General features: G+C 40.3%; 2 protein-coding genes and 1 long non-coding RNA gene across 5 annotated transcripts in view; 1 reads left to right on the top strand and 2 right to left on the bottom strand.

The window, feature by feature from the left end:
* The window catches only part of LOC139609597 (NLR family CARD domain-containing protein 3-like), a 267945-nt gene that overhangs the window by 26848 nt on the left and 228996 nt on the right, over nt 1-12101 (bottom strand). The gene's annotated exons all lie outside the window — the stretch shown is intronic.
* The window catches only part of LOC139609635 (protein NLRC3-like), a 243837-nt gene that overhangs the window by 159347 nt on the left and 72389 nt on the right, over nt 1-12101 (top strand). The gene's annotated exons all lie outside the window — the stretch shown is intronic.
* On the bottom strand, nt 3517-10411 carry LOC139609750 (uncharacterized). Of its 3 annotated transcripts, XR_011685342.1 has the most exons (5): nt 9157-10411; nt 7286-7342; nt 7046-7151; nt 6257-6327; nt 3517-4389 (listed from the first exon to the last, which is right to left on the bottom strand). It is a non-coding gene; the product is annotated as an uncharacterized lncRNA (long non-coding RNA). The 3 variants fall into 3 exon arrangements; XR_011685341.1 differs by lacking the exon at nt 9157-10411 and having other exon boundaries at nt 7286-9052; XR_011685340.1 differs by lacking the exon at nt 9157-10411 and having other exon boundaries at nt 7046-9052.

Genomic DNA, 12101 nt, shown 5'->3' with positions numbered 1-12101 from the left:
CCTGTGTGTGTCTGTGTGCTTTTACCTGGTTGTTTGCGCACTTGCTTTCTGCTGTGCACTTTGTCCATCCCACCAGTGTTTTTGTCAATTGCTGAGAAGAAAAAAATGATAAACTCCTCCATGTCAATCCCAACACTTAGGTTCATGTTTAATCTTCATTTCAACCTTTATGTAATTGACAAGATATTATCGAGCTACATCTGAACTGTGTTTTAACAGCTTCACAGCATACTACAGTGACTATAGAAGAGGAGGTCATGAAACTTCACAGATCATACCAAATATTGCTGAAACAATGATCAGTAATGGTATTCAGTTCAGTTTCACACTCAATATAATGACTTATACATGAACATCTCCATACGATTGATACAGAAATTGTAAAAATGGTAAACTGTGTATTCACTTGAATACATAGAAGTATATTAGAATTATTGAGGTACAATATTCACTTCCTGAATCAGTGACAGATCATCTTCCTGGCAGCAGTCACTAGGCATAACATGAATAGCTTGCACAGAGTGGAAAAGATTTCTAGCTAGATTTTTCTAAGAAAGTGGTGTTAAAAGATAGTAGGCTGTAAGTGCTCGTTCATTGTGAAAATTAAGTTCCATCTGTAAATACTTTGCTTCTCCGTGACCAGTCACAATCTCCATAGCTGTATGTGATCTATTCTCCGGGACTGATGTCCTTTAGTGCAAATAAGCACAGATGGGGCTTTCCATCCACTGTGATTGTTTTCCCAAGGAGATGGCTCCCAAGGGAGCCATCTTCTCTGGCAGCATCAATCCTGAAGCAGCAAGAACACAATGTTACAAAGTGTAAAAATATATACTGACACACACAAGCAATTAATGCAAGTTTCACTGTACAATTAAGGAATCATGTTTCTGGAAGGATTACTAATCTCCTTTATTCTTCTACTATTTCTACAACCATAGAATAAGAAAAAGCAGAGTTTATATTTATGGGTGACTTATAGCACAGCAGCATAATAAATATAGCAATATACATTCCAAAATTGTTTTCCATTGAAACGAAATTCAAAAGTAAAAACTTGAAGTCCGTCATGGTACAGTCAGAGTCTGCTTTCATAGTCTTGTTTAGTTATAACTTATCCTCTGTATTCAACAAGGAAATCTCCCTTGTGAAAGTGCCGGCAGCTGAACACTCTCGACCTAAACAACAAATGATTACTCAGGAAAAGTGACACAATGTAAACAATGCTTTAACATAGGCCTGTGTGACTCACCTTTGTATGAGTTAATGTACTTAACATCAAAACCATCCTTGTCTTTACACATGGATGAAAAATACACAGTCTCATCTTTAGGTTTTAGCTTGTTCCTCCAGGACCTTGTTGCTGCCATCTCCTGCAAAGGCCAGAGGATAATGTCTTCAGTCACTTTACACTATACATTTTATTTAGACGGTTTAGTGTCGTCGATCGTAAGACTACTGGCTGATCAGATCACCTGACTTAAAGCCTCCACTCTAATTAGTGATAGGGGAGAAAAGCATAGGTGGGAATAGCAACAGTGACAGTGCTGCTATATTTAGAAAAACTTGTCAGCCATAACTAGTGAAACTTGTATTTGAACCCTGTCTTAGACCAGTCACTTTATACATATCTGAACATGATCTATTTGAAGCATTGAGTTTTGATGCGTTGCTTCTCTCACTATCTCAACCACACTGTAGTTGTCACTAGTGAGAGACATTATCACATGCACTATCATAGGATGCATATTTACATTTGTAAGAACCGCCACATGCACATGCACAAACATGAAAAGATAACAGCCTACAAAGGTTACGTCAGATCAAGAAATGAGGGCAGCCAAGAGCCAAAGAGCAAAAGCGGGCGTTTATGTGTTCTTTGCAACATCATGTTTTGTTTTAGAATTTCTTGCCTTGAAAACATATAATCTTTTCTTTTTCATTTTGGTATGTTTCAGGCATCCAACACAGTACAGTATCTGATCTAATTCATCTGTATGTTGGAAATTAGAATTCTAATGCCCCACAGCATTACTTCATGACAGTCAGCTAAAGTGCTGACATAGACAATAATTTATCAATGCATCAAAGTAACTGATCAATCAAAACTAATAATGCTAGGGAAGGCTTTTTATAAAATGAAAAATGCAGTAGGATTTCAAAATCAGTTTTTTGTGTGTTTTAAATTGATACTCTGAAATAAAAGATGAGGGTAGTTCATTAACTTGTCTGCACCAAAAGTTAAAGTAAAGGTGAAGTTATGGCAGCTGACGTTTCCTGGATAACCGACAATTCTGTGTTTAAATCAGATTGAAACAGTGGATTTGACAAAACCCTGTATCATGGGGACTTCCAGTGGCCAGCCAGTGAAAAGCTCTGAATCATACACGTGTGAATTATTTAGTAGGGGGTGCGATACCACAGTCCCACCAACAGGGGCACTGTCTCGACACACAGGCTACACACACATACAGGTATTTGTAGTATTAGTATCTCACTTATTTTTCACATGTGCCATGTAGTTCCAGCAAAAACAGACTGGAAAAACATGTTGATAGTCGTATTCACATCATACCAGCAACATTACATAAAATTGCCACCTCTCACTATAGCTTCCATGCCGAGACTGAATCTGAATATGACACAGACATGATTTTACAGGTAAGCACTCCCTCTCTCTGTGGATGTGTGTGCCTTGCCCTGAACGAGGGTAAAGACAAATCAAGGCAAACTCTTATGTAGAAAGACAAATCTGGCAGTTGCAATGATGCAGCAGACATGCACACGTGGCCGGCAGAGTGTTCCAAGCGTACGGAATGGAAATACTGCATATAAAACACTGTGCAAAAATTTTAGACACTGAAATTATAGTTCAGATGCTTTAAAAACAGTACATCAATACTTTATAACCTATCAATTAGTAATGTACAAGATGCAGTACAGAGAAGAAAAACCTAAATCTGACGATTGATCCCTTTGCCTTTGACACCACCACCAACACCACTTCCTCTTGGTACACCTGCACAGTTTTGCAGGTTAGGTTGAAGAACTTGCCACAGTTGCTCTCTGGATTTAGGCTTCCTCAATGTCTTTGGTTTCTTCATGTGATCTCACACTGACTGGATTATGCTTTATGACTTATTTGACAGTTTAATTTTTTTAAATTAAGATCAATCTTTTTTTCTTACAGATGTGGTGCATGCTTTTATGTGTCCTTTGCTTTACAATCAAATTTGGCTTACCTTCAGGGACAGAGACGTCGTTGTTTTATATGAGGGAAAAAAATTATGAACACAAACAAGTATAATCTGACAATCTATGATCTGATCAAAGATATCAGAGGATTAGTTCTTATTTCCAGTTCTGCTCACAGAGTCTCCTCATGTTATTCTGAGCTGCAGTGATGAAGAGGAGCGTCACAGCTTCTTCAGTGTCAAGAATCTGTGTTCAGTTCAGATGAAGCTCTAATAGTTCTGATGGAGTTATTTAGTGATAAACTCTCCTCTGTTAGCAGCTCTGTGGACACATGGAAAGACTCCAACAGCAGAACATCCACTGATCTATACAAACATCTACTGATCTTTATTATTAAACTTCATTCTGTAGAGCTGATGACTAAGGCTTTCCAGTCTGGATTGGTATCTGATTGGTCAGTAGTTTGGCTGTTGATCCTCTGAACTTAAGTTAAACCTGAGTTCAACCTGAGGTTACCTTGATAACCATAAATCCTGCTTCATAGTACAGACCTCTGGAGTCAGTCAGTGACACCAGACTGGAGGTTGTGTGTTAGAAACACTGTATAAAGACATACAAAGACATATAAAGATTATAAAGAGAAACATGAGGTGATGTGAACCAGGCCTCACAACAAAGATCTCAGAGACTGAGGAGGACACAAAAAACACAAGCAAAAAAATAAAAAGGATGAGACTGAGCACACTGTGTTTGTCTACACTTACATTACATTACATTACAAACATAAATATGAGGAATTCATAGGCTCTGTATTTTATAATTAATTTGGACAAAATTGTGTATAATAATTACACAATGTGATAATGGTATCAGAATATGACTGACAGTTGATAAACCATTATGTTTTGAATTATTGCTTCTGTGTTTCTGAACTGAAGACCTTGTCTTATATTTCGACATGAAACGTTATATTTGCTTGGAAAAGGGTGGTGACCACAGATCTGAAGTGTCTAGATGCACCTGACTTAACATTCAGAAAAAGAAACACTCAGAAAATATCTGTCAGTGCCAATGTACAAACCTTCAATTTCAGTGTCATCCAGTGATTTCCCCTGCATGTTGGAAAGATGTCCTTTCTCCACTGACAAAAGCAGTTTGGAAATCTTGGCCAGCTGTGTTGTGGGAACTGGTAATCTGTAGAAATCACAATGAACACGGATGTCGTGACCCAGGAAATCTGCAACCTGGTCATGTTCATTGTTTTTTAAATTTAGGACTTGTGAGAGTGTGGCAACATGTTTCCTAAGAAGTGTCGACCTGAGGTGCTCAGGGTGCTTTGCTCCACACTGGTTTGCATGAACTCGCAAACAGTCCTGTCCTCTGTAATGGCTCATTGCTTTTGTCTTGCAAAAAGGAAGACATTTGTGGCACAAACACCACATTCAGCCCTTTTACAGGTCAGTAGTGAGAGTGCATTCACAGTTCTTGGTGATAACAGAACTGCAACCTTTCGGCCCCTTTTTCCCATGATTTCTATTCGGCTGAAATAGTTGCAGAGTCTCTGTTCAATCTTGACAACCCAATTGCGACATCTTCATTGAGCTTTGTGTTGGCTCTTTCTTTAAAACTTTTGAGGCATGTTTTTGAAACCTCCGCAGCACGTCTTCCATTTAACACAATGATTAGTGCAAGTGTTACTTTTGCAAGTTCAGCATAATTCTGAGCAGTGGCCTCCCCCTTCAAGCTGCAAAAGGCTTTTTCTGCTGATTTCCCAAGGTATCGGTGAGGAATCTGAACATCTTCAGTGAAGGGTAATGTTGATGGCTTGTTGTGTTTTGCATCAGTCGGTGTGTTCAAGGCACTGTGAGACACCAACTCAGACCACTTGGAAGTGCACAGCTTCTTGAATATGTCAGTGGACTTGATCAGTTCCTCATCTTCTGTCATAAGTGCCCTACAATAGATAATGTCACAGATTTTGTGTAGTGTATGACCCAATTTAAGTGCAAGGCTTGGTGTTCCGTATGAATGTTTGTCTTCATCAAAACCTGAAACTGTCTTTACAGTTTGCACAACTCTCTGAAAGTTAGAGGGTTTAACAGCCTCAGTACCAGTTATGTACTGAGAACTCTGTGTGCAGGCATAACAACAAACGCCTCACTCCACGGAGGTTCTGTCTAATGTATTCATACTTTGTAGGTTCTTGTCCATGTCTGTTGTACAGTGACTGGGCAAACTGAATAATAAACAATAAAGAAATTTTACTTTGTGGCTTACCACAAATGTAACAATAACTTTTATTTCTCATTGTCAAGTGTGTTGATTCTGGGTTGTGAACCTGTGCTTCATCCTTTGGCTGTTCCTCTGATGAGTTTTTATATACATTATGGAGTTTGTTGAGTCTGATGTTTCAGCGCTATCGGCAACCATGTGACTGTCAAGATGTGACCAACCTTTTGATGTGCTGGGCACAACTGGGATGCTTGTGTCAGATCCACAAGATGTTCCAGCATTGGGTGTTACTAGTTTTACTTGAATCTGTCCAGCTTTTGACTGACGAGGCACAAAGGGTATGCTTGTATCTGAATCTTCATCATCATCATGTGACTCAGAGTCTGGTATGTATTCCTCATTGGACATGTTCTGATCATCATCTGATATTTCAGCAGTTCATCTCCAGAACATTGAGAAAACTGTTTTTCCCGTCATGACGAGAAACAAATATTTTTAGCCAGTCATTAACATTTTATAGACGGGTTAAAAATGTAAGAAACCTTAATGCTTGGGCCACTGCTAACCTTACCTGTATGCTAAGGTGCTTAGAGCAGACACTGAAACTACTGTATATTGGAAGCTGTCAGTTTTAAGTAATGTTGCTGGTAAGATGTCAATATGATTATTTATTTATTATTTATTTTTCTCTGTCTGTTTTTGCTGGGAACTGCACATCTGCTGCTCTAAATTGTTACCATGGTTACCGAATTAACCAACCAAGAGATTCCACAACTGATACAGATAGGTGAGGAAAACAGCTGTGGCCCAGGCCTAAATGAATACTCACCTGAGATGGGTGGTGGAAGTCATCATTTGTAATTCGTCTGAGGCAGGATTTATGCCAGACACCGGAACAAACTGCAACACATTTTGAATATATTAATCTCAACTTTGTGGGTCCATTTCAGTTGTTCATAGTAGTGATTTGGAATACACAAAAACAGCTAGGATGTTTCACCATTTAAAAGCTACATGACTGAATGTGCAAACAATCAATTCAAAGGTGAATTCAAGAAAACCTCAAGTATAACATTCAAAGATCTAAGCAGTGCCAATGAGGCAAATATGAAGCATGAACCTGAATCATATGAGACACAACAAACAATCTCTCATGCCCAACAATGTCACAGTGGTCAGCTTCATCTCATCGTAACAAATATTTAGTAAGTACAACCCTTTTGAACCATGTGCAGAAACCATTTTTTCCACCGTTAAAACAGTAAAAGTGGATTTGGACATACCCTAAACGCACTTCTGCCATGCGTTTCAACCATGTGCTTTGGACTGTTAAAATAGTGCCCACTGTCTATCTTTAACTGCCTTTGTCTCTTTTTAATTTCTAGCATCGCATTTGTTGAAATTATCCAAGCCAACCAACCCCGTGACGTAACTGGTGATATTACTGCAGGATGGCTGCCCTGCTTCTACAAAAGATGTAATGGTTTTTTCCTTTATATATTCATTATGTTATATTAGACTGCTTTAATCTTAGCTAGGAGTTCCTTATAAACTGAGTGTATACCCAGTGAGTGAGTGTATACTACTGCACATTGTAACAAATCAATAAATGTCTCACCTTTGCATTTATAGCCAAGCCACTTGAAGGAGGATACAGGTCCCGCTCACTGAATGCACTTATCCAAGGAGGATATTGTTGTGCACACAAGGCGGTGATTTTGACACTGTTGGCGAAATTTTATTGTAACATTTATTTGGGTCCATTTGAACAGCAAGATGTGTCACAGTCACAAAGTCTACAAATTCTATAAAAAAGCTAATTAATTTCAATCAAATATCAATATGATGTACAATTTACCTTTTCATTGTTGACTGGATCCATTTGACTGGTGAGCGGAGTCTGGATCATTTTCATCTAAAATACAACAAGAGCAGACAAGGTAACAATTACTGAAGTGTTTAATGACTATTTGTCGTATTTTTTTGAAGACTGTACTGGAGATCTAGAGATGACAATAACAATAAAGCAGTTGCTTCTTCAGACTCTGCCTAAAGTTAGGTCTCAGCTTTCTGCTGAGTGACTCTAGACTTTTATAGTTCTTAGATTTGCTGTAGTTAATTTTGAAGATCTTTTATAGAATCACATTTATCACAAGTGACTGGGTTCCCATCCATCACATGGAACTGGTGTTGTTCATAATTAAGCACAGCAACCGATAACTGACAATAAGAATTTTGACAATTAAAAAAGTATCACTTAAACATTTAAATATCCAGGGACATCAGTACCATCTGAGCAGGTATTCTCCTCCACGACTCTCAAAGTTAATGGACTGCACACCAGACTAACCCCACAGCATATCAACAATTTGCTTGTTCTGAATGAAACCAGTAGACAAAACTGACCATGCTTAGGACTGGGGCAGGCCTGTCAGGCGTAATTCAGTTTAATCTGGTTAGTGACCAGATAATGATTGATTAACAAGTGTTGGTTGTCGGTCAGAGACAGAACAAGAACCACTGACACGAGCTGCAGCCCAAGTTACAGTCTGCCTGTGGGATGAGAGACCTGCCTGCAGGAGTGACAACCTGAGACAACCTCTATCACCTTGAAATGCAGGATGGGCCCTTTAAACTGTATGGACCTCTGAAGATATTTGGGTGGGTCACTGCTTAATACACACACTCAGATCTGATACTGACTTACACTGTGAAAAGCATTTTATACAAAGGTCCTTATATCCCACTGTCCTGATGCATCATATCACACTCAGGTAACTACACACACACACACTGAGATCTGATGCCCCTCCACTCATGTAGTGATGTTTAAAGATTCCCATTAAACTCCGAATTAAACCAAAATAACATTAACACTCTGCACTGCACCAGATACCATTCCTTTTATTTATCCTACTTTTGTAATGAATTCATGCGAGCCAAATAACCTCTGAGGAAAACACGGCTATCTTACACTTATAATTACTGATTCAGGCGTGCAACAGTACAAAGAGATCTAGATCAACTAGTAGTGCAGTGCGACTTCACCGTTTCATTACCATCATCCCAAAACTTGATATCCATGAGGCATTTATTATGATATGACTCCTCCTCCTCTCATCCACCTGATCTCTCTGTGGACAGAGTAGTCAGGCACTTAACTTAACGAGTAGGATTGGAGCCACAGGTTGAATTAGCCTATCCAGCTCAACACAAGCAAAGAAAACCAACAACTGTGCTAATATTATACATTTCCTTCCTTATTTATTTTGTTCTATTTAGAAAACTAAACCTGACCTGCCTGTCGCTTCTCCTCCACCTGCGGTCCTCCTCACTAGCACAGGCTGAACACATGCCACACACTGAATGAAGGCTTTAGGAGGAGGGCGTGTGGCCTCCTCAAAATGTAACTCTGCAGTGCAGACAGCTGCTGCTCAACACTGAATACAAAAGGCATACCACAATACCCCATAATGTGAGCCTTTTCTGAAAGACAAACGTAATTCTATTTAGCTGCCTCAGACTGTATCAACCCCCGCCAGCCGAGGCAACCGTGGCTAGTTTTCTCTACCAATGCCAAACCTCTAGCACAAACACCAGTTGAGCAAAATCTAAACTAGTTTAACACGGCCAGTTTAAATATCCAGACTATGTTAACTTGACTTTATTTTCATTAAACTAAACATATGGGGAAAAAACGACCTGACATTGACAAATATATTTGCTTACATGTAGGTTTTGAATCGTCCAGGGCAGCCATGTTGCAGCTTCCACCACAGAGCCCAGAGTGTTAAAGCCCAGAGGTGAGGGCAGACCTTGAGACCGAGGGTTTTGTAGGTACCGCCCAAATTCGTAAAACAGCCAATCAAAAAGAAGCCTGCCAAAATTGCACAATGTGTATCGAAAATGTGTATGAAACTGCAATGCAGCCACCACCTCTGGGGTTCGCTGTTCTATACTCTGGGACACACTGAAAATCAGGTCAACGGGTAAAAAAGGACTTTCAAAGAAAATGAGAAATGATGTTATTTAGACACTAACAAATACAGATACACTCTGCGAATTACAGGGACATCAGCATAGTCCCTGTATTACCTCACGTCCGCGTAATGTCGGTGTGTAGTCAGGTCAGTTGTCTATACCATGAAAAACAACACACACACACACACACACACACACACACACACACACACACACACGAACAAATTACAGTAAAATATTAAATCGTTTACAGCTCAGTTATAAAACATTAATAAGAAAAACATTTGGGTTGCCAGGTTGTGCTGGTGATTATCCTCCTCCTCCTGTAACACCTTGATCATGCAGACTCCATTATTAACAGTTTGACCTCTGACCTTCAGGAAAACAAGTTACAGAGCATCTGGACCAAAATCATCTCATAAACATTTTAAATGAAAGTCTCAAACTTTTATCATCAGTTTATTAAAATGTATAACTGCAGATGACTCACTGACTTCTGCTGCTGACTCATTAGAAAGTGAGAGAGTTGTTTTCATGATTACGAGCTGAACAATGAAACACAGTCACTGACAGAGTGGGAGCTGACCAGTAAAAACAGCAGGGTCAGTGTCTCGGTGCAGCCGGTCTGTTTTGGTTCCCATCATTCTGTTAACACCTGATATTTCAGATTTGTGCTGTGAAGCTCCACATTGTGTTGACTGACAGAACTTGGTGTTATGGTTCCACTGATCTGTCACTGTCTGTTTAAATCTCTATGGACCGAGTCCCTGACAAAAACCATGTCAACTAAACCGTCCCACTGCAGGGTCCATCCAGCGTTCACACTCCACCTGTTTGGTTATGGACTCTGGTGTGTTTGTGTGTGTTGTGCTCTCAGCTGACACCACCTGAAAATGATGACTGACCTCAGGACTGTGATTAAACAGCTCTGAAATCCATCTGGTAACGTAAACCGTCAGGGAAGAGATCCTATGACTGATCTGGAAGCCTCACAGTTCTGAAGTTAAACAGACACAGTAACTGTCCTGCTGGAGCCTGTTTCTTCCTGTCTCCACCTGTGTGCCTCTCCTTCCTGTTCCAGTCCTTTCATACGACACTGATAAGAACTTTGAGCTCTTTGTGACCTGCTGAGTCTTCTGCCACTGGAGTCCGTCCACTTCAAGCTTCATCATGAGCTGTGTTCAGAGATGCTCCTCTTGTAAGTGGCTGTCTGAACCTCTGTCATCACTGAGCTGCTTCACCACAGAGCTGCTGCTCACTGGATGGTTTCTGTTCCTGCAGGAGATCAGCAGCTGCTCAGCTCTTCAACCCACCAACAGTCAGAGTCACTGAGGTCTGTTTGGTCAGGAGCCAGGAGAGGAAGTGATTGGCTCAAGGGAATCACCAACCAGCCAATCAGCAACAAGTTGTCAGTGTGGGTGCAGACCATGAAGTTTCAGAGCATGGTTCAGATTAAAGCAGATAATCACTCAGGTGAGCAGGTGAGTGTGAGTGAAGGCCGGTGCAGAAACCGTGGAGCTGCTTCTCTCTGTCCTGACACATGAAGACTGACAGACTCTGCAGGACAGGTGGTCCCTCTGGGCAGCAACAGGTTAAACTTGGCTCTAAAATGTTTCTCAATTCAACTTTATTGATATAACATATAGATAACATACATAAAATGTGTCCTACAAACACTTTGGCCAAAGTGATTCACACAGGATTAAAACAACACAGCAACAACAAACACTGAAAAGACATCTAAAAGAAAGGTAGTGGAAGAGCTTAGTGATCTGCATGGAACATAAAACCAAAGAAAATCTCATGTCACAACTTTACAGTCGTTTCTGAAAGGTACAGAGAATCACAACAGTCTAAACAGGTAGTGATAAAAGTGTGAGTGAGGATTCTGAGTGACTTTGGAAACATTTCTTATTTCTTCCTCTAAAGATCTGAGGCTAAAGTGATCCCAAATATGTGATTAGTGTTTTCATTTGTTTGCTGAGACCAAACACAAAGTGTAGATTTTCTCTTGCTGCTTTTCAAAGGTTTTTACACATCCATGTGTTAATGTTAGTGAGACAGGTGATGAGAGAGAGCAGTGCAATGGAGTCAAACAGAGATGTACAATTGTGTATCATCAGCGTACAGATGGCAGCCAATATTCAATTCAATTCAATTCAATTTTATTTGTATAGCGCCAAATCATAATATACATTATCTCAAGGCACTTTACAGGGTAAGGTCAAGACCTTACTTTGTTACAGAGAAAAACCCAACAGTTCCCACAACGAGCAAGCGCTTGGCGACAGGGGGGAGGAAAAACTCCCTTTTAACAGGAAGAAACCTCCAACAGAACCAGGCTCAGGGTGGGCGGCCGTCTGCCTCGACCGGTTGGGTTTAGGGGAAGATAGAAAGAGGGGGAGGGGGAGGAGAGGGGAGAGAAGAGAGAGAGACCAGGAACAGCTGTGTCGGTAATGGCGTTATTAATAATAAAGACAGGTAATAGTAATAGTAAAGATGAGTAGTGGTGGATCTGGATCCTGCTGCTCCCGAGGCAGAGATACCTGCAGAATGAGGACAGAGAGAGGGAGAGAGAGGAGAAGCACAAAACTACAGGAGAGAAAAAATACAAAGTTAATGGCATGAAGTCATTGAGAGAGAGCGGGGGAGAGAGACAGAAATAGGGAGAGAGCGCCCAGTGAATCATGGGA

This window comes from Trachinotus anak, unplaced genomic scaffold (assembly GCF_046630095.1).
Source record: "Trachinotus anak isolate AG129_WGS33_773 ecotype Australia unplaced genomic scaffold, CSIRO_AGI_Tana_v1 ptg000026l, whole genome shotgun sequence".
NCBI lineage: Eukaryota > Metazoa > Chordata > Actinopteri > Carangiformes > Carangidae > Trachinotus > Trachinotus anak.
This window is presented reverse-complemented; position numbering and strand designations above follow the sequence as displayed.